The 12,316-nt window shown below is 45.8% G+C and overlaps 1 protein-coding gene across 1 annotated transcript in view; it reads right to left on the bottom strand.

Annotated features, from left to right (window-relative positions):
* Positions 1 to 12,316, bottom strand: part of MAGI1 (membrane associated guanylate kinase, WW and PDZ domain containing 1) — a 496,147-nt gene that overhangs the window by 209,231 nt on the left and 274,600 nt on the right. The window lies entirely within an intron of this gene.

Below are 12,316 nucleotides of genomic sequence, written 5' to 3'. Positions count from 1 at the left end.
TTGGAACTGACATTTTTTGGGCTCTATTGGAATGCTTACGATTTCTTCCTTCTTTTTTTAATTCCAAATAAGGTGAGAGTAGGTGTCAGTGTTTCCCTTATAAAATGTTACCTGTATACAATAATGCAGAAGACCCGGAAAAAAATTGTAAATGTGTTCTGAAGATATGCCACACAGACACAGACAGATCCAGGCTCAAATGAAGCAAAATAGGTCAAATGTGGTTGTTGGGTTGTTGTTTTTTTAAATCTTCATTTTACTCCTCCATGTTCTGTATTCCAGGAAGAAGGAATCAAAGACACATATTTGAGAGAGGAAAAAGGACATGCGATCTTTTCTATTTGGCCCACCAATCTGACAGTCTGATGAAATTCTAATAGATATTAACATCGGGGGGAATCTTGCTTATATATGCGGAAGAGCAACAACAGCTCAGGATTAGCTGCCGACAGACCATGCAGGATTAACACAGTGAACCAGCCATCATGCTTACTAGAATATTCAAGAGCAAAATATTCAGAGGATTCAAGGATGAGATTTAGTGAAATTTGACTGAAAATGGCATCATATTTTGAACAAGTTTTCTTGAACACAGCAGCATCCGATAGAGACCTCAGCAAAAAAAGACTTAAGATGCATTATTTTCAGGAGCGTGTATGGCATAATTATTTTCCAGATGCAATGTCTTGGAGTGGATGGAAGGCTGTCAAAAAGACATCAATGCGTGAGCTTTACAGTGAAAGCAAGAGCCTTACCTATAGTATTTGAAGTTTTGAATGACTGAAATCCAACGTAAGCTTTATTACTGTCAGATGTGGAGTTGAGCCCTACACCATTTAATCAGCTTGTGTTGCTGAATTAATGGTTTGCATTGTTGCTTCTTCCTTCCAAGACACTTTGAATGCTATGACAGTTTTGGTATTGCCAGAGGTTGTCAGGAATGGTGAAAGCGACATGCGAAGACTCAAATTATGAATCTGATTACCAACATAAGCAGAACGCATTAAAAAGGAATAAATGTGAATCTACAGAGTCAGCATTGCTTTTTTTCATGGGCACAAGTACTGTACAACTATTTAGTGGAAATACGCACGTGGCTGGTAGGAGAGAAATATGTACCCTACTGTTTGAGTTAGGTTTTGACTTATTCATGTTAGTGAATAGTTACTCACACGAGTAGTCCACTCGAAGTCACATGAGTGCACCAGCATGAATAAGGGGTTCGCAGTCCGAGCCTTTATTAATGTAACTATAATAGTGAAGGCAGCAGTAGAGGAAACTAGTCCTGAGATTAGTCTAGATTCTGGATTTTGCCAGTTACTACTCTTCAACTGTAGGGTATAAAATAGAGTATATGACAACATGCAGCTAAAGCTGTTCTCTGAATATGTGCCCTTAAAACGGATGCAAATCAACTCAATGTTAAACTGAGCTCCATGTGTTTGCTGAATTTTTGCAGAATGTGTGTGTAACAAGGGTTTATTAATCTCTTGAGAAGCTGCTGCTTTAGACTGGGATCCTTTTTGGTGTTAAACATATAACTGAACTTGCAAATGACTCCCGTTTTAGTCACAGAAACTGATATTCAAGTAGCTAACCCTTGGCAGAACAATAAATAAACAGTAAGCGATAACATGACATGGGTGGGAGTGGGATGATGTTCTGTAACCCAATCCACTTCATTTTGCTTCTGCATCGGTTGGTTGAACATAACCTAGACAGGTAGGAATAACCTAAAGTAGCTATTAACCAATGGCTGGCTTCTCAGCAGCCTGTGTGAAATGAATCTGTGGTCTCAGCCAGCCTCCTGTTAGGCATGGACACTTATCCACATGACTGAAGAGCCATGAATCCTAAATCCTCTCTCTCTCTCTCTCTCACGCACACACACAGGTCACGGCTGAGTCATCCATTTATCCACAGGGCAGGGACAGAAGGAAGGGCAGCTGTATCTGCCACTGACCATGCCTTTACCAGTCCTCTGGGCAAACAGAGCACTTCACTCCCCACCCCTACTTACACATGAATACAAAAAAACAGGAGCCTATCCTGCAAATTCCACTGGGCCTCAAATCCCAAGAAGAAATACAAAACCTTCAGCATCTAACAATTAAGTTTGTCACCAGCTAGATTAGTTCTAAAAGCAAATATTCCATTTTCCCTGAAAGAAGTAGTGTCATTTTATGAATAAGGAACAAAGACCCTTTCACTGTGCTGATAAATATGGTATCCCCTGTCACAAACAGGACTGGAAACTGACAGAAAACAGAATAAAATGGGGGTATTTTACTGGATCTCCCTTTAAGCAAAATATAATGCAACAATTATTTGGCATACTTTGTTTTTCTCTTGGCGTCCTCAGGTATTATGCTAGCTAACATGTCTGTAATTACGGGGGGGGAGGGATAGCTCAGTGGTTTGAGCATTGGCCTGCTAAACCCAGGGTTGTGAGTTCAATCCTTGAGGGGGCCACTTGGGGATCTGGGGCAAAATCAGTACTTGGTCCTGCTAGTGAAGGCAGGGGGCTGGACTCGATGACCTTTCAAGGTCCCTTCCAGTTCTAGGAGATGGGATATCTCCATTAATTAATTAACTTAGAGATGCTATTTTGCTATTTGGTTTCTGGTGGAGTAAAGAAAAACACCTTAAAACAGGATATTTAGCTAATGCATAGTAACAGGAAAGAAACAGGCACAGAAAGATCTGTCATTTAATAAGACCCTTATAGGTCTTGTTTAGTCCAGACTGCACAGAGTTTTATCAGTTCATTCATAAGTGATGCATTCCTGAGGGAGGCTAAACTATGCCCCTTTTAAGGCTCTAATCACCAAATTTCCACAACAGACCCTGCCTCCTCCTCTCCTGGCATCCTCTGTCTGTGGCACACTATATGCTACTGACCCAGTGTCTCCTGATGCTGTTCACCTCCTGGTTCCAGCATGTGCCCGTTTTAGTGGTATTCGTGGACATTTTGAAAAGAAAGGGTGCAGCATGGCCTCGCTGCCCCTTTAAGGAGTCCCCAGCCTCTTTGGCAAGCAAATTGGTAACGCTCAGAGTCAGGCACTCAGAACAGGCGCTCAGCCTAGCTGCGTGCAGCTGTCTACAGTGGAGATGCAAGCTCCTTTTTCTAAGCAGTAAGCACCAGTCGGCATGCACCTCTTCCACCCCCCCAAATTAAAACAGGCTCTCATTCTGTCTGTACATTCAAGGCTGAAATAAAAATGTGTGCTAATTTTTCGTTCTTGTGTTTTGTTTTGTTTTTTTACTTTCGACATGCAGTGATCTCTGTAGAACAACTGCTTTTATAAACACAATTACCGCATGCATACACACATCAGAAGGTTTTTCCCCTTCTCCTTTTGCTAAGCTGCAGGCAGAACAATGCTGGAACATACATTTAGCAACACCTGCTGCACCGCATTAATATGCACAGGAATGTATTGATGTTTTCCCCCTTGAACACTAAGGCTGCATTGTTCTTTACAATCCAGTGGCTCACTTCCCTCCCCCAATCCTCCCCTGCCAACAAGACCCCTTTTTCGACATGTCCTTTTTTCAAAAGCACAGACTGACGCTCACATTTTGGAATGCACTTCATTAAAATGTAGCTGCCCAATTCCAACCTGCAATGCGGAGGCAATACAAAGCAAGCGCCACGCTTCCTCCTGCATTTCTTTCAAAAGTCCCATTGTTCGGCAAGCATCTGGTCCTGATCTCAGCCTATTCGTGCCCATTGACCCCTCTTTTCATAGCACACCCGTTCACGAATGGGCCTCACGTAAAGCCTGCTTGATGAATTAAAAAGCAGCACTAGCCATCTGTCCTCTCGGGCTTGGCTCAGACAGTGCAGCTACTCCCCCCTCTATCAGCCTCCCCAACCTCGCTATCCCCCTCCGGTATACACATAACCCGAAGCTGATAAACCTCTGGGTTTGCGCAGTAAACACTGACACAGCTCATCATACTCGCTGCTTTACATTTATTACGCTAGCATCCAGGGGGAAAAAAATACATTAGAATGTTCTCACTTGCCTGAGTCCTTCGAAATTCAAGCACAAATACAAGATTAATCCTTCCTTTGTGAGGTCTTGTCTTAAAGTCGTGCTATGTAATGATCCTCAGCACTGCAGCAGAGGGGAATAAAAAAATGCAGGGATCAGAAGCAGGGGGAGGACAGGGCTTACTTACATCAGGGTTTCTGCCACATGACAAAAGGTTTGAGAGGGAAGAATAAGCTGGCAGGAGCAGGTGACAGTGCAAAAGGGGAAATGCAGAAGCCTGCCTTTTATATTACTGGTGACATTTCTAACACATGACAACAATTTCCATCTGTATTTAAGCTGGGAGTGTGAGAAAAGAGCATTACATCACGACTCCTTGATCGGAGGGGCTGTGGAATATGTAGGCCAGGGGGATTAAAAAGCACCTGGGTATGTTGGAAATCTGAAATACCAGTAAACAGATTTCCTCTCTCCCCCTTTTCATTTGTCTATCACTTTCACTAGACCATGCCCAGGGAAGTGGTGAAATGGTACTGTCCTCCTTCGCAAGGCACCAGAATGGGGGGAAATTATTATATCTAATCTATCTAGCTACCTCTCTATAGCACTTTGTTTTTAACAGGCATTCTAAGACAAAATACAGAGTGTCTCTCTCTCTTTCTGCAGTGGTCTCAAGTGTCTGTTACTGCATTGACTTTCCTCTCTCTCTTAAATCTACAGGGAATTTCAATGGCAACACCAAGATTTTCCTCTTTTAAGCCAAGCATATGTCTGTACATTTTAAACAGTAAACATCAAGAGGAGAGACCAGAAGATATTTTGGGGAGAACGAGATACTGTTTTGACTGCTTCAGTGCCAGCAGGTAGGTGTATGTCTGGGACTCTCGGCACTTCCCATAAAATAGTATTGCGTGGGTGAAACACAAAAATCCCAGTGGATTTTAGCTTCACAAGGAAGTCTCTACCTGCTAACAGTTCACAGGCTGCTTTGCGGGGCTAGCCCCTGGCCTGTGCTGGGATTGAATCTGGATTGCTGAGGTTGTCCCTCACATCCGGGCCAGGCACGAATTCGGAGTACTACAGAAGCAGGATGCGAAGTCCCTCCAAGAAGGAAGCATGGTGTCCTCAAGCAATCCCACTGGGCAAACACAGCATTGCATCCATGGGCCAGCTTCATCCTACAGTGACAGGTGCTCAATCAAGGACAGACAGGCAGACTTCTGGCCACGAGAACTGCTGCAATAGGAGGGCTTTGTGGGTGTAGACTGGCAGGAGAAAATAAGCAAGGCAGGAGGATACTTGCTTCCTTCCAAAGAAAACCCCATTTTGCTGACAATTACACCCCTAGCCTACAGCAGAGCCCATGCTACACAAATTATATGTACCCATAAAGTCTGGTGCATACTATCGGAAAACCAGCTGCTTTAGCAAGCAAACGTTTTAAACCATATGGACGTCTGGCATCCGCTATTCACAACATAACTTGCCACAGTTATTGACCTTTGCAGTCCGAGACCTGCACGTCTATTACACGTGTGTGAGCACAAGTGCAAGTCGGAAGGACAGAGCGTCCCTTCACCTCACTGTTTTACTGACATACAGACAACACCAAGGCCCCACCACTAACTAATGGTAGTTGCAGAAAGAGGTGTATCCTGACCCAAACTGCACTTGGACTGTTACACGAGGCAGGGTGGTTGAGTGCAAAATATCACCTACTGCAAGAATGAGCCCTATCTCAACTTTAAGAGACAAACACATTCAAAGAAAAGAGAGACCGAGAGAAAAGTTTGATTATAAATATATTTTTCAAGTCTTTTTAGTTTTACAGGAACATAAAAAAATTCAGAGTCCTGAACAGGCCACCTGGGCCAGTTTCCTGACCTTTTATGGGTTCCTCATTGGAAAAAAAAATAAAAAATCTTCCTTCGAGATTCATTTCTCATATCTTTCAACCACAGCCTCACTAAATTACAACTGCCCCCAGTTAAATCTCTTGTGAGTAGCAGTAGCTCTTCTGGGAGCAAAAAAAAATCCAAAATCTGGAACTAGATGGGATTTAGAATACTAGCTATGGTACATTTAAGAGTGAAAAAAGAAATCTAGCATTTTATTCCTGCAACACACACAAAATGAAAACTATTGCATAAGCCAAATTAAAATGCTCTCAGTAGATCATGCTTCAATCAGGCAGCACCAAAGTGGAAACACAAAGTCTTTTCCTAAAAAGAAACAAATGGAGCATTTTACTTTTTTTTCTATAAAGGCAGCTTCCCAATCATCTATGAAAACTCTTCCATATGATTCGGAAAAAACAGAGTCCGTAACAATATAATCGCTTATTTTTCATCTGAGGTTTGAAGAATTTTTTCTCCTACAAAAACCCCCAAAACAAAACCTCCCACAAAAATCGAATGAAACACACACACACACACACCGAATGAAAACTTCTGTTTCTGTGCCATGAAACCAAGATCCAAAGTAATCAATTTCTCAGAGCTCCTGTGGTCTCCAACAAAAGCTAGAGAATGTTTTCATGTTTTCTAAGTTTATTTGGCCCTTAGTGTTTTGATTGTTAGCCTTTAAATAGAACGTTTCATGAGCTTTCTACATGATATCCTTCCTTTTGCATTTGCCCTGTGTGATTATTTCTTACACAAAATATATAGTTTATCGCTGAAAGAAAAAACAACAAAAACAAGTAGTTGGGGCTCAATTCAACAAGGTTCTGAGCCCTCACTCCTACTGAGGTGTATGGATTCCACATTCATCGCACCAGCCCCTTTATATTTGTACATTCTGTTATTTCTAAGTGTTATTTTCAGCACCAAACTTAAAAAAAAAAAATCTTTTTTCTGCCAATAACAGAGACAGGAATATTTAATGAATGTGGTGCTCTAAAGTCCAACAAAATAACTAATGAGCACCAAATTTACACCAATAGTATAGTAGCTGTTTTGTCATATGCCAAAGAATTCGATACCTTTTCTTCTGCAGAAAGTCAAAGGCAAGTTATAAATCATTTCAATATGTGAAAAGGGATCTTGTCCTTATGGTAACCCCAACTTCTCACCATGAAACAAGAGCATCTTGAGATGAGATTTTACAGCTGGGTTTTAACTCGCATAGCACTGGAAGTGTGAGATAGAGCATTCTTTTAGGTAGGAACAAACTTCTTTGACAGACCCCCTTAGTCTTTTCATCAGTACGTTTTGGAACCAATTCACTTACCAGGTGGGAACAGCAAATGGGGAACAAACTGTGAATTCACATAAATGTAAACTCAGCAAGATGCGGAAATAAAACACAGATGGGTGCACTTTAGATTAAGGGTCAGTGTTTTAACATCACTTTCCACTTTTCCATTCTGACAGGTGATGTAGAACAATCACCTCCTTCTTGAGACAGGACTCAAATTAAACCATGAATCACTAAGAAAAACACACAGGCAAGCAATATCTCCAAGTAAGTCTCCAGGCTAATAAGGAATCTACAAAAAGAACAGGAGTACTTGTGGCACCTTGGAGACTATGCTCTAATAAATTTGTTAGTCTCTAAGGTGCCACAAGTACTCCTGTTCTTTTTGCGGATACAGACTAACACGGCTGCTACTCTGAAAAGGAATCTACAGTTACTGTGCTAAGTTGCTGCTTGTGGTTTGTGCCCCTTTACAATTAACATTTGGGAGCGGAAGTAGTTTCTATATGGGGAGATAGAGCTGAAAAAGTTTCTTCACATTCAAAATCTGACATGTGTAGGGTCACTGTTAAAGTGTTACCTTCTGCTGTTATATTCCATCAGGCTCTGTCCAATGGGCAGCTGTCATATACATTTCATTCCATAAAGTCAACTTTGGGTCTCATCTATGTTACTGTAATCCCCAACATGCTCCTGCAGACAGTGCTCACAGCCTTCTGCCTCTTACGTCTGCTAGCAGAAGCCAAGAACATCACTACCTCTAAGGCCTTGGCTACACTTGCCGATGTACAGCGCTGTGAGTTAAACCTGACTTCGTGCAGCTGAGTAGGGAAAGCGCTGCAGTCTGTCCACACTGACAGCTGCCCAGCGCACTGTCGTGGCCACATTTGCGGCAATTGCAGCGCTGTTGGGAGCGGTGCATTATGGGCAGCTATCCCACAGAGCACCTTTTCCCATTCTGGCGCCGTGGGTTGTGGGAAGGGGGCGTGGGTGCGGGGGATTCTGGGTCCTGTCCCAATGCCCCGTGATGCATCGCTTCGCATCCCAGAAATCCCTTTGTTTCCGTCCACCTTTGGCGCCATCTTTCAACGGTTTCAGAGTGCAGCGCGATCTGTCTGCGGGAAATGGAGTCCGAACTGCTGAGGCGTATGCTGACGAGTCTCGCCAGCACGTCACGTTTGGCTGTCGAACTATTCCTTAAGATCCAAAGTGACAGTGAGAGTGAGGGTGAGGAGTCCGACGATGCTATCGAGCCGCGTAACGCGTACGATACGAAATTGCTTGTGGCATTCACGGACATGCTCAGCACCGTGGAACGCCGCTTTTGGGCTCGGGAAACAAGCACTGAGTGGTGGGATCACATCGTCATGGAAGTCTGGGATGACGAGCAGTGGCTGCAGAACTTTCGGATGAGAAAAGCCACTTTCATGGGACTGTGTGAGGAGCTCGCCCCCACCCTGCGGCGCAAGGACACGAGATTGAGAGCTGCCCTGCCAGTGGAGAAGCGGGTGGCTACTGCAATCTGGAAGCTGGCAACTCCAGACAGCTACCGGTCGGTCGCAAACCAGTTTGGAGTGGGAAAGTCGACCGTTGGAATCGTGTTGATGCAAGTTTGCAAGGCCATTAATCGCATCCTACTCAGAAGAACCGTGACTCTGGGTAACGTGGAGGAAATAGTGGATGGCTTTGCACAAATGGGGTTCCCTAACTGTGGAGGGGCGATAGATGGGACGCACATTCCTATTCTGGCACCACCCCACCTAGGATCCGAGTACGTTAATCGGAAGGGGTATTTCTCTATGGTTCTCCAGGCGCTTGTGGATCACCGTGGGCGTTTCATTGACATGAACACAGACTGGCCCGGAAAGGTGCATGACGCACGCATCTTTCGGAACACTTGGCTGTTGAGGAAGATGCAGGCCGGGACTTTTTTCCCAGAGCGGAAGATCATGGTAGGGGAAGTTGAAATGCCCATTGTGATCCTTGGAGATCCCGCTTACCCGTTAATGCCGTGGCTCATGAAACCCTACACAGGGAGACTCGACAGCAGCAAGGAACGGTTCAACTACAGGCTGAGCCGGTGCCGAATGACTGTGGAGTGTGCCTTTGGCCGTTTAAAGGGCCGCTGGCGATCTCTGTATGGGAAGCTGGACTTGGCTGAAAACAGCATCCCCGCGGTTATATCTGCGTGCTGTGCCCTCCATAATATTTGTGAAGGGAAGGGTGAAAGCTTCACTCAGGCATGGACCTCCGAGGTTCAACACCTGGAGGCTGAATTTGCACAGCCAGAGAGCAGGGCTATTACAGGGGCCCAGTGCGGGGCTGCAAGGATTAGGGATGCCTTGAGGGAGCAATTTGAGGCTGAAAACCAGCAGTGATATCTGGTGCCCTGCACAGGAGTGAAGTGCAGTAGTTCCAATCTTTAGGAATCTGTGTCTGCTTAGCAGACAAGCAGACTTGCAGTGCCTGTTTAGTTCCTGGGCTAAGGAGTCTTTTACTTTATGCAATAATAAAGAATGTTTTCAAAGCCAAAGAATCCATTTATTGAAAAGAAAAAAAAAATTATTTATTGAAAAGAAACAAGGGGGTGGAGTGGGGAACGGTACAATCACAGATTCGCATATGTCCTGTCTGGTGTGCTGTGCATTGAGTGCTGCACTTCAGGATAGCTATACTGCATGGTGATGGGGGTTGAGTGCAGAGGGTAAGGGTCGTGGTTTTCAGGGCTGGGTGGTGAAGATACTGGTGTTGGAGGCAGCGGGTGGCGTGAAGAACACGGAAGTTGGGGAAAGTGGGTTGGAGGTGACAGTGGGGCACAACGGAAAGAGTTTTGGGACAAGGGCTGTAGGGGGGGGTGGCGTTTGCGTTTGCGGTACTGCTCCTCTTTCTGCATGGCTACCAGCTCCTGGATAGCATCTGCTTGGTGCTCCAGGATGCTTATGAGCCGATCCATGCTTTGCTGCCGGTGCGCTGCATTTTCCTGGCGGATCCTGCTTTCTCTCTCCCTCCAGTTCTGTGCTGTCTCATTCTCTTTAATAGATTGCCGCATCACTTCTTGCAGCAGGTCTTCTTTGCTTTTTCGCGGTCTCTTCCTGAGTCTTTGCAGTCTCTGAGCAAGCGATAAGAGGGACGGCTGAGGTCTCAAGGTTGATGCAGCTGTATAGGCAAAATGCAACATTTAACAGAGGCAGCATTGTTCATACCAGACAGAGTAATGATCCCCCCCGCACTTAAGGAATAGAAAACACACAGGGTCTACACAATAGCATAATTTTCCCGTCCGAAACAGAGCACACATATCCCACGGGAGCCTCACAATGGTGAGTAAGGGGGACTGATTGTTTCAGGGCTGCACTGTCCTCTGGGTTTCTGTGCCTTGGGGAGAGCGAACAGCTTCAGGGGGCACCTACACTGAACACTGTCCAACATTTTCCACAGGAGTTCGTCCTGGATGATATCTCGCTGCTGAGGGTGACCTGGGAAGCAAGGGAGGGTATTCTACTGCAATGCGGCTTCCGCCCTGGCCCATATGCAGCTTGCCTGTGTGCAGCAATGGTCCCCCCTCCCCTCGCGGCACAGTGGCGCGGACACGTTAGCCTGGCTGGGACAAGGACCACGGCGGCTCTCCCGATAAACCTGCGCAAATGCATTGCACACGTTCTGGATGAGACATTCGAGGAGATTACCGAGGCCGATTACCGCGATGTGATAAACCACATCAATGCACTATTCCGCATCTAGGCATGCATGCCTAACCCTCCTCTCCCAAAGAGCCCGCACCGAAAAAATTCCTTCCCGAAAAAAAAAACTGCTTACCGGGAACCTGCTCTTCCGTTTGTCCTCCACCAAGTACCGGCCACTGCGACTGGCTACCTTCCTCCTGGCTCGAGAAGAGCTCCTGGCTGCATGGCTCCAGGGATTCCGGGGTGTCTCCATCAGGCCCACCACCATCACTCCCGTTTTCCTCCTCCTCCTTCTCCTCTTCCTCCTCCCCCCACCACACCGGCTCTGAAGTGTCCATGGTGGTGCTCGGAGTGGAGGTGGGGTTAACCCCAAGTATCGCATCCAGCTCTTTGTAGAATCGGCAGGTCATGGGGGGAGCACCCGAGGGGCCGTTTGCGTCGCGGGCTTTGCCGTAGGCACTCTGCAGCTCCTTCACTTTAATCCTGCACTGCAGGGGGTCCCGGTCATGGCCCCTTTCCATCATGTCCTTTGATACCTTCCCGAAGGTATCGTAATTCCTACAGCTGGAGCGCAGCTGGGACTGTACAGCTTCCTCCCCCCAAACACTGATGAGGTCCAGCAACTCGCCATTGCTCCATGCTGGGGCTCGCTTGGCGCGTGGAGGCATGGTCACCTGGAAAGATTCGCTGATAGCACTCCACGCCACGCTGGGCTGAGCAAACAGGAAGGGGATTTTTAAAATTCCCGGGGAATGTAAAGGGTCGGTCACATGGTTGGTTACCTGAGGCCAGGGCAGTAGAGTTTGAACTGATGACCAGAGTGGCTAGAACAGGCATTGTGGGATACTGCCGAATAATTCTGGAGGCCATTCACAGCGCATTGGGCGGCCACACTGGCGCCGTGGCGCTGCAGCGGCAGCGCTGCACTCGCTATTCCTCTCGGGGAGGCGGAGTACATGCAGCGCTGCAACCACGGAGATACAGCGCTGCAAATGCCTTGCCAGTGTGGACGGGGAGTGAGTTACAGCACTGGGGGCGGCTTTACAGCGCTGCAACACGCAAGTGTAGCCAAGGCCTAAGAGCTGCATCCCACACTAAGCATCATATAGCGCTAGCCACTGGAATACCTATGGAATTGCAAACTGTATTTGCATGAACATCAGATGAATGTTTGATTAATGCAGTCACAACTAATAGCAAAGGAATTCATAATGTTTTACTCACTCACTGGGAAGTGCTACCTGAAAGCCAAGGTCTCTCTCAGGAAGGAAATAATTCTTGTAAGGAGAAGTTCATTTACAGAAGAAACAAAATATAAGCACAGATGAGGTAAATGAAGATTTGAACAACAAATCTATAGAAACTTGAAATGCTAAGTGAAGAGACACTGAATGGCATGTAGTAACTGAAAGATGGCTATCACCTTCAAAACAT

The sequence above is a fragment of the Emys orbicularis genome, chromosome 7, assembly GCF_028017835.1.
Source record: "Emys orbicularis isolate rEmyOrb1 chromosome 7, rEmyOrb1.hap1, whole genome shotgun sequence".
Taxonomy (NCBI): Eukaryota; Metazoa; Chordata; order Testudines; family Emydidae; genus Emys; species Emys orbicularis.
The sequence above is the reverse complement of the archived record's forward strand: the minus strand, read 5'-3'. Positions and strand labels throughout refer to the sequence as shown.